The sequence below is a fragment of the Centruroides sculpturatus genome, unplaced genomic scaffold (genome assembly GCF_000671375.1).
Source record: "Centruroides sculpturatus isolate CEXI.00-Female unplaced genomic scaffold, Cexi_2.0 scaffold697, whole genome shotgun sequence".
NCBI lineage: Eukaryota > Metazoa > Arthropoda > Arachnida > Scorpiones > Buthidae > Centruroides > Centruroides sculpturatus.
The window spans coordinates 15,758-26,030 of NW_019385326.1; positions in this window are offsets into that span (position 1 = coordinate 15,758).

The following is a 10,273-nucleotide window of genomic DNA, read 5'->3' on the forward strand; positions in this document are numbered from 1 at the left end:
CATAGATAAGAACAGAATAAACAGAAACACCACGTTGTATGACGTGCTGTTTCTGAATCACACGTCGCGTGACGTAATTTTTTTATAATCTCAATTTTTTTGCAAAATGTCGGAAATTATAAATAGCTTATGAGTTCGAACGCATCTTATAATTTTCTAATTTATATTTTGCTTCGTAATAAACACGAAACTATTTTTCTTCGCCTGTACACATTAGAAAATTATTGAAGAATTTACAAATGAATCAGTTTAGTTTAATTATAAATCGTTCGTTAAGTTTGTCACTAAACCACTTCATATTCTTACATTTTCCGACGTAATCTTAACGGAAATAAAGTAAATACTGATAAAACGTGTTATAGAATACGAAAGTATTTTCAAAGTAGAATATCATCATTTCCAGGATGTGCTGATAAACATCTTAATGTTGTAGTAGTTAATTCTGTTCAACTTAAGATAAATTAATTACAATACAAATTAGTGAATTTGTCTCTTACGAATGTCCTTAATAATGAAGTAAAGTTAATTAGAGAGAACGTTTTTCGATAATATTTGTTCTGATATGTTTGATCTGTCCCTCACCCTACCCCATAGTGGGGATGGCAAAACTTGATGGATATAATTAAAAAGGGCCTTTTTTTAAAACTCTTTCTGCTTTATGGGCACTAAGAGGGCCTCATTTTAGCAAGACCATTATGGGATTGGCCAGGCTCACAATGGGACGGCCGGTGGTGAGGGACGGGGCCCGACATATCCGAACGGACCACCCCCGAAAAAATTAAAAAAAGGTTGTTAGTGCTCGTAGGGCGAAAGAAAGATAATCAAACAAATTCGCGGGGTACAGGTGACATCACTGTCAGTGACTTAATCATCTGACAATAGATTATATGTTAACTGTCATCACGCAGATGAGAACTATTGTTGTGTGTTTCATATATACTTTAAATCATATAAACTTTTTGTTTGTTCTCGATTTATTTTTTATACTCTTTATTTAAAGCAAGGTTCATACATGCTATTTTAAAAATACATTCTGTCAATTATTTGTAAAAGCTGAAAAACTAAAATATTATGTGAGCCTTGCTTAGTAAAGCGGCTTTGTGATAAGTGAACCAATGACAGCCCATTTTTCTTTTATAACGTACTACGCCATTGGCTGGCTTATCCTGCTGTATTAAACTAACTCTTCTAGGCAACATGCCCAATAAGTTAAATATTTAATGTAGATTTGCTGAGCATCAGACGCGCAGTCAGACTCAGGGCCGCTTGCATAAAAGTTAATAAACTGCACAAGTTACTCAGCATCACTGACATCATTATTTGTACGCTTTCCTTTAGTTCGTTTGCATAGAGATACTGTACTGTACAAACTTAAGTTGGTAAGTCTGACATCATTAACAAATTCTGCTTCATTAAGTAGATAATACCCCAGTATTCTCATATTAACTCCAATAAGGTTTTCGTGGTAACATCGTTCAATTTGAAGAGATGTTTCTAAGTTCTGTTTACGATAAACTCAAAATACAAGAAAAGAGAATCATACGAACAATATCTCTAATCTGGAAGTAGAAACATTGATAAATTATAGAAATAAAACCCAAGTTTAAATATTGAAATCGGGAATACAGTAGGGCCTCGATTATCCGACTCAATTGGGACTGGAGTTGGTCGGATAATTGAAAAGTCGGATAACCGAAAAGTATGAAAAAATCCATTATTAGTGTAGTATATTATTATATCCCATGTAATTAGTATATTAGTATATCGCTATTAACCTATTTTGCGTTGAATTTTCATCGATGTTAAGCCTAACAAAAATTTTTTNTGAGCTTGCACAAAGTACTGTCTCACAAATCGATAATACTGTACAAAATATGTGCTCTACTGTTCCAGAAGAAATACTGTTAAATTACAACGATCCCCATTCCTGGCCTACTATCAGGGCCGGATTAACCCACTTTGGGGCCCTAGACATTTTCTTCTTACCGGGCCCCTTTCCCCTCTCACAAGAGATAGAGCACACAAAAAATATAAAATAATAAATAAAACTAAACTAAATAATGTGAAAAACTAAAACAAATCTTAAATTTTTATTAATAAAAAATATTCAATACACAACAATAAATTTTAGTTTTTCTAGAAAAGTTTGAAGTTTGTTTATAAATTTAAAAAATTGAAATTTATTTTATTAAATGTCTAACAAAAATTGTTATACAATAACAATATTATCTTAAAATATTGTCAACAAGACTATGTCTTGTTTATAAAATCGTATGCCTGCTGTGTTATCAGCTTAGAGGTATGAAGGAGTACAGTACATGTCAAGAGTTGCAATTTGGCACAGAATATTAAGTGCCCAAATCATGCGCGCATAAAAAAAACCAGACTTGTAGGTAGCTACCCAGAAGACCGAGAACCGAATCAAAGTAAAATACAAAATGGCGACTCTCTCTACAAACAGGCAAACCAAAGTCAGGTGGTGAGAGTACCAACCACAGTCGTTCTAATAAGTGAACTCTGACCCTAGGACTGAACACGTAGTATTTTCTTTGTTAAATAAAATTTGTAATTAATTTTGTAAATTTGGGAGTGCTTCAAATATGTTACAAGTAGGGTTTTTAACATTATCTAGTACTGTATAGTAAAATCGTGAAACTGATAAAAATTTGACGTTATATTAGGGTTGTCGTTACATCCGATAACGTTATAATCGGGTTAAACTGTGTATTGTTTGTGCAAAATAAAAAAAATAATTTCGAACGATACAATAGCCACGATTATTTTTATCAAAAACGGGAAATTTTCCCGTTTTTCATAAAATTCAACCCGGGCCGACGGGTTGCAACGGAGAGAAATTTCGAAATTGGATAGGTTAATTTCACCAAAAATGCATCGTGGACGACCTCGTGGTCGTGGCCGGCGAAGTTTGAACGATCGCGCCCAAAAGCAGCGATACCAAAGAAGATTGGAGAATGAGAACGAGACCCGCCTTGAGCGTCAAAGTGATTCCGCTTAGTAGTGAGTTTCCCAGACATGTCCCAAATATGGTTTTGCCTTTTTATTTGTTTAATTTAACCTTTTCGGTTAATATTTAAATAATATAACATTTTACCAGTATTATATAGTTGTCCAACAGAAAAGTAAACTATCTTATTTACAAATCTTTTCAAAATAGAGTTTGACTGGGCCCTTCTAAAAACAGAGCCTAGACATTTGTCTCATTTGTCTATTCGATAATCCGGCCCTGAGGATGGCCCATAAGTCTGGAACCATAGGAGTTATTTTTTTTATTCTCATATACTTCCTGTCGCTTTATTGTTTGAAGCTACAAAGATCACGTGTCTTATGGAAAACGCTTCTCTATTCTCACATACATTCATCATTGTTAATAGAATATAAGAAAACATTTGAGGATAAAAATATCCTCAAATATCCATTTATGTAAATTATCGTAATTCAGAAGTATTAAAATGCTTAATCATGTCATAAGAATTCAGATATTTTCGAGAATAATTACAATTTTTCAATTCATTTGTAAAACGTTTCGGCATTTAAAGATATTTCAAATCATAAATTGTTTTGAAGAAAAATAATAAATATAAACATGGCCGACGGTATTACATTTAATTAAATATAAAAAAATATAAAATTGCAACGTTTAACAATACTTTGTTTCCGTTTGTTCATCCGTCGTTCGCTCCAGTTGACAGTCCACAAATTTACAAACACGGAGGCGACCTTTCTTTAGAGGCTACTGCCTCCGCAATAAAATGCAAATATGGTAAAAAACGTCCTCTGGTGCTATTGCCATTTTCACATAAATTTGTGGACTGTCAACTGGAGCGAACGACGGATGAACAAACGAAAACAAATTATTGTTAAACGTTGCAATTTTATATTTTTTTATATTTAATTACATAAATTGTTTGTTTAGAAAAAGCATTAAAGCATTTAATATAATGCATTGGAAATACTTCAAGATTTAAATGGAAACTGTTAGACAGACAAATTAACTTCCTCGTTTTTATGTAGTCATTTATATTCAAGGATAGTTTACGAAATCAATTAATTCCGAGAAGATCAATAAGACGATTTATATTTAAACGAAATGACTTATAAAACATTTTGAAAAAAGATAGAACGTGCGATCAGGAAATAAGCAATGCATTAATTACAGTCTATAACATACTCAAAAGCAACATATGCATTTATATAATATTGAAATATATCCTTTTACATAAACATTTTGAATAAAATATACAATAGTAATTTTCGGGATTCTTCATTTTTCGATTGTGTTAGCGTCTCGAAATAATTGAAACTTTTAGAAGAGGACAGGATCTATACAACTTTGTGCTTGTCCAGTTCATTTCAGTGCAGGACGATGCAACGAAAACGAAAACGACCTACTCGAAGACACTCCAACGAAACTTTCCTTCGATTTTTCCCCAAAGTGTTCATTTATCTGTCATTAACTTTCGATCCTTTCAACTATTACGACAAACATTTAACATTCCTCTGCTACACTAATTCGAGCTCCAATCGATATTACATATGCAGCAATTTAAGCAACATGCAATACGAAAAGGAATAAAGTTTACAATTATTCGTTCGATTCCCGTTCGTAGCACAATCACACCAGCTTATTGTGGATCAGCAGTGTCCCGAATTAAATATAAACGATCATAATTATTCGAATTAATTTTATAACGAAAAGAAACTATCGACAACGAAAGCATTCTCGTTTCAAATGAGAAATAACAATTCATATATTTATTTTTATTTCAAAATTTTATAATTAAATATACGAATAATTGACAAAATAAGTACTGTAATGCAAAGAACACATTGTATCAAACGTATAATTCAGTATTTCATATACAAGGCGAACAGTTCTTATTGATTTAAAAATTGCCCATTGTTAAGATTTTCAAAGAACTTTTACTGTTTATTATAAAAGAACAGCATTCAATAGAATGCACTTATTGTAATCACTTCCAGATTCACCTCTGATGATGACAGTACGATAATGGATCAGGATAAGTATGATGTACAGTACAGTACAGGGGCAAGACACTAATTTGAGGTGGAGAGCTTATGTTTTAAATTAAATAAATTAAAAATAATTAAAAACTTCAGCCCGGCATTGTGACGATGTCACAATAAATTGTTTCTGAATAATCTCATTTATTGAGTTATTTGTGATAAATAGAAATGAATTCTACCGCACTAAGTAAACGATAATGTATTTTTATTATTTCAATTCAACTTCTATTTATTAAAAACAATTCAGCAAAACATTCTTAGTTTAAGTCTATAAAATCAATTTTTTTTTATTATAAAAAGCGTAGCAGTTACAAATAAAAGAAAATAAAACTTTAATAATTTATTACGCTTATTCAAATCTAAATCATTAAGTATTAAACATATTTTCAAACGAATGCAGTCAATCACTTTTGTGGTTGACATTTTGCTTCAGAAAAGATGTTACTACTCAAGATTCCAGTTCTTATGATGTTTAATAATATGTCGATTTAAATTACATTTAACGGAGAATTTTTGAAACTGTAATTACAAGATTATGGTTTTTTTCCCGTATGAATTCGCAAATGTTTGATCAAATTTCCTTTATCTGAAAAACTTCGTTTACAATGATCACAAGTGAAAGGCTTCTCTCCTGTATGAGTTCGCAGATGTCGTATCAGATGTTGTTTTAGTGCAAAACGTTGTTTGCAATGATCACAGGTAAATGGTTTCTCTCCGGTATGAATCTTGACGTGATTAAATAAATTGGTGGAATGGTTGAACTGACGATTACAGTATTTGCAAGACAAGAGTCCTTCTCCAGTGTGAATCTTCTGATGGCATTTAAATCCAATCTTCGAAATGAATTCTTTCTTGCAACTTTCACATCGATACTTCTCATTCTTCGTTTTACGATGAGATAAATCTGTGAAACATGAAAAATACGATAAATGAAAATACACCAAAAGAAACGCCTAAAATCAAAACTGTTAAACTTATTGTCAATCAAATATATAAAAATGCAAATTTAAGCGCAGTATTTTTAAACTTTTGTGCACAGATAGAAAAGTAATTTGTATCTTCCTCATAAGTTTTCTTAAACTAAAATTTAAAGCTTAAAACTACCTGAATGATATCTTTACAGCATATACAATAACTGCTTACACCAGTGTTCACAAAATATTAACATGCATAATTACAATCAAAATTAATGTTATTTATACATATATTTTCTCAAAACAATTTATATAAAGTGTATTTTACAAAATAAAATATAATTTTAATTAATTAAAACATCTTCATTTAAACTTCTGTTTTCCTTCATTTACATAAAATTCTTGTTATTGATGTATTCATGTATCTTTCTATGAGTGACTTCAATTTCAGTATTTCGTAAAGAAGATAAATACATCCTTCAACTTTTCTGTTTTCTTGGAAACAATTCTCCAGTCATTACACAGAAATGTCCTCTATTGGCCGAGAATGGATCTGAAAATAATAAAAAGTTCTCTGTTAAATAAGATACGGGAATAACGGCAGACATTATTTTCTAACTCTAGTTAAATAATTCAAATTTAAAACAAATAATTCTACAGATTCTTTCTTCGACGTTTTACACCAGAAAATTACATCTTCACTTGAAATCTGAAAAAGAAACGAATCCAAATTAACTTTTATTAAAGGATATGTATTTATACGTATTAACCGAATACGTAAGTGTCATTCATTACAGCGTCCGAAGTATTTTAGAAGCGATGTTTAGAATAAAAGTAGACCAAGTAATACTGTAGTTTATGAAGAATACACCTTTCTATATATCATGTTTTACATCTTTCCTTGCAGAATTAAAACTTATAAACACCGAAACGTTTCTAACTTCTTCATGAAAAATGTCTTTAAAATATCTTCAGTAAAGAAGTAGAAAGCTACTTACTGTACATTTTGTCTACAGTTATGAAGGGACTTGACTCAACGAGAGAACACGAAGGACTTACAATACTGCTCATGTCAAGTTCATAAGCTTCATTTCATATAATAAGAAATGTTTTCAGAAAATTTCCTGTTCTGTTTCGTAAGAAGTTAACTGATTTTTGTTTTTTTATTCCAATGTAATAATTATCGAGATTTTCTTTAATCAACATTATTGATTCGAAATCAAAAAGACAAAGTCGAAGAGATGATGAAAAGGCAATCTTCTTTGTTTATGACAGTGTTTCTCAACCTCTAACGAATCGTCGCCCCTTCAATAAAACAGTTACGTAGTATCGTCCCCTTCACTTCAAAATTCCGATGCCGAGGCTAACGCCAAATTCGTACTGCATCGAATAGACTATTGACTAGTATAATGTTTTTTGTTTAATTATTGCACGATATAACGAATAAAATATCTAATTATTCTTAATATAATCTTTTACTATATCGCCCAGAAAATTGTTTTTAGCCCCCAAAATATAAATTGTTACTAATTAGTTCCTCATCATGGAAAAACGCCCACATGGGGGCGATATCGCCCCCGTTGAGAAACACTGGTTTATGAGATCTACAACAGCTACCATTCATTTTGTCTTACTCATGAAAGTGCAACAAAAACAGAAACGAGATTTACAGAGAAGAAATTCACCGAGGCTAAGATTCAAGCTCTGAATGAAGGGTTTCGACCACCGGAATTGAAGATCCCCCTATACAGGGTCCGTAAAGACAATTCCATCCGTGATTCCCTGACATTTCCTGACCAATTACGACATTATTCCCTGACNTAGACCTATAAATTCCCATTATCGTCCGTCTGTCTGACATTTCTTAATCGAAAACGGAGTTAGATAGATGGCAAGTACGTTTAATATATGAATTTAATTTATGAAACTATTAAATAATGGTATATCAATAGTCTACCAAGAGGAAAAAATCCAAAGTAAGCATCTAAGCAGTTCGTTTAATTAAATAGCTATGTATTTAATTAGCCCGAAAATATTTTGAAGCTATAGGATTATATCGATTATGAACTATGACATTTTTTGTAATTTTTATGCCGATTTTCTTCCTTTAATTTAAGCTTAAATGTTTTAAAAACTTGTTTAAATTATAAATATTTAAACTATTTTATATTCAAGCATCCAATCCTTCGAAACTCAAACCGTGCGAGAGATGTTGGAATCCTTAAAGTAATGACTAAAATTTCAATACTCCATCTCAAGGGCTTTTCAAAATATTAAAACGATTTAATTTTATATCTAAAATAAAATATCCAAATTATAAAATTAAATTGTTACCTTTATGAAAGGATGAAGATACATCTAGCCTTTGGGCATGGAAATTTACTAAGGAAATCAAGAATAAAATGATTTACCAAGCCTTGTTATTATCTATTTCCAAGAATAAAAATGGAGTCGAAGTGCAGGATCTTAAATGTATATTAATCCCCCGCCATAGATAAGAACAGAATAAACAGAAACACCACGTTGTATGACGTGCTGTTTCTGAATCACACGTCGCGTGACGTAATTTTTTTATAATCTCAATTTTTTTGCAAAATGTCGGAAATTATAAATAGCTTATGAGTTCGAACGCATCTTATAATTTTCTAATTTATATTTTGCTTCGTAATAAACACGAAACTATTTTTCTTCGCCTGTACACATTAGAAAATTATTGAAGAATTTACAAATGAATCAGTTTAGTTTAATTATAAATCGTTCGTTAAGTTTGTCACTAAACCACTTCATATTCTTACATTTTCCGACGTAATCTTAACGGAAATAAAGTAAATACTGATAAAACGTGTTATAGAATACGAAAGTATTTTCAAAGTAGAATATCATCATTTCCAGGATGTGCTGATAAACATCTTAATGTTGTAGTAGTTAATTCTGTTCAACTTAAGATAAATTAATTACAATACAAATTAGTGAATTTGTCTCTTACGAATGTCCTTAATAATGAAGTAAAGTTAATTAGAGAGAACGTTTTTCGATAATATTTGTTCTGATATGTTTGATCTGTCCCTCACCCTACCCCATAGTGGGGTTGGCAAAACTTGATGGATATAATTAAAAAGGGCCTTTTTTTAAAACTCTTTCTGCTTTATGGGCACTAAGAGGGCCTCATTTTAGCAAGACCATTATGGGATTGGCCAGGCTCACAATGGGACGGCCGGTGGTGAGGGACGGGGCCCGACATATCCGAACGGACCACCCCCGAAAAAATTAAAAAAAGGTTGTTAGTGCTCGTAGGGCGAAAGAAAGATAATCAAACAAATTCGCGGGGTACAGGTGACATCACTGTCAGTGACTTAATCATCTGACAATAGATTATATGTTAACTGTCATCACGCAGATGAGAACTATTGTTGTGTGTTTCATATATACTTTAAATCATATAAACTTTTTGTTTGTTCTCGATTTATTTTTTATACTCTTTATTTAAAGCAAGGTTCATACATGCTATTTTAAAAATACATTCTGTCAATTATTTGTAAAAGCTGAAAAACTAAAATATTATGTGAGCCTTGCTTAGTAAAGCGGCTTTGTGATAAGTGAACCAATGACAGCCCATTTTTCTTTTATAACGTACTACGCCATTGGCTGGCTTGTCCTGCTGTATTAAACTAACTATTCTAGGCAACATACCCAACAAGTTAAATATTTAATGTAGATTTGCTGAGCATCACACGCGCAGTCAGACTCAGGGCCGCTTGCATAAAAGTTAATAAACTGCACAAGTTACTCAGCATCACTGACATCATTATTTGTACGCTTTCCTTTAGTTCGTTTGCATAGAGATACTGTACTGTACAAACTTAAGTTGGTAAGTCTGACATCATTAACAAATTCTGCTTCATTAAGTAGATAATACCCCAGTATTCTCATATTAACTCCAATAAGGTTTTCGTGGTAACATCGTTCAATTTGAAGAGATGTTTCTAAGTTCTGTTTACGATAAACTCAAAATACAAGAAAAGAGAATCATACGAACAATATCTCTAATCTGGAAGTAGAAACATTGATAAATTATAGAAATAAAACCCAAGTTTAAATATTGAAATCGGGAATACAGTAGGGCCTCGATTATCCGACTCAATTGGGACTGGAGTTGGTCGGATAATTGAAAAGTCGGATAACCGAAAAGTATGAAAAAATCCATTATTAGTGTAGTATATTATTATATCCCATGTAATTAGTATATTAGTATATCGCTATTAACCTATTTTGCGTTGAATTTTCATCGATGTTAAGCCTAACAAAAATTTTTT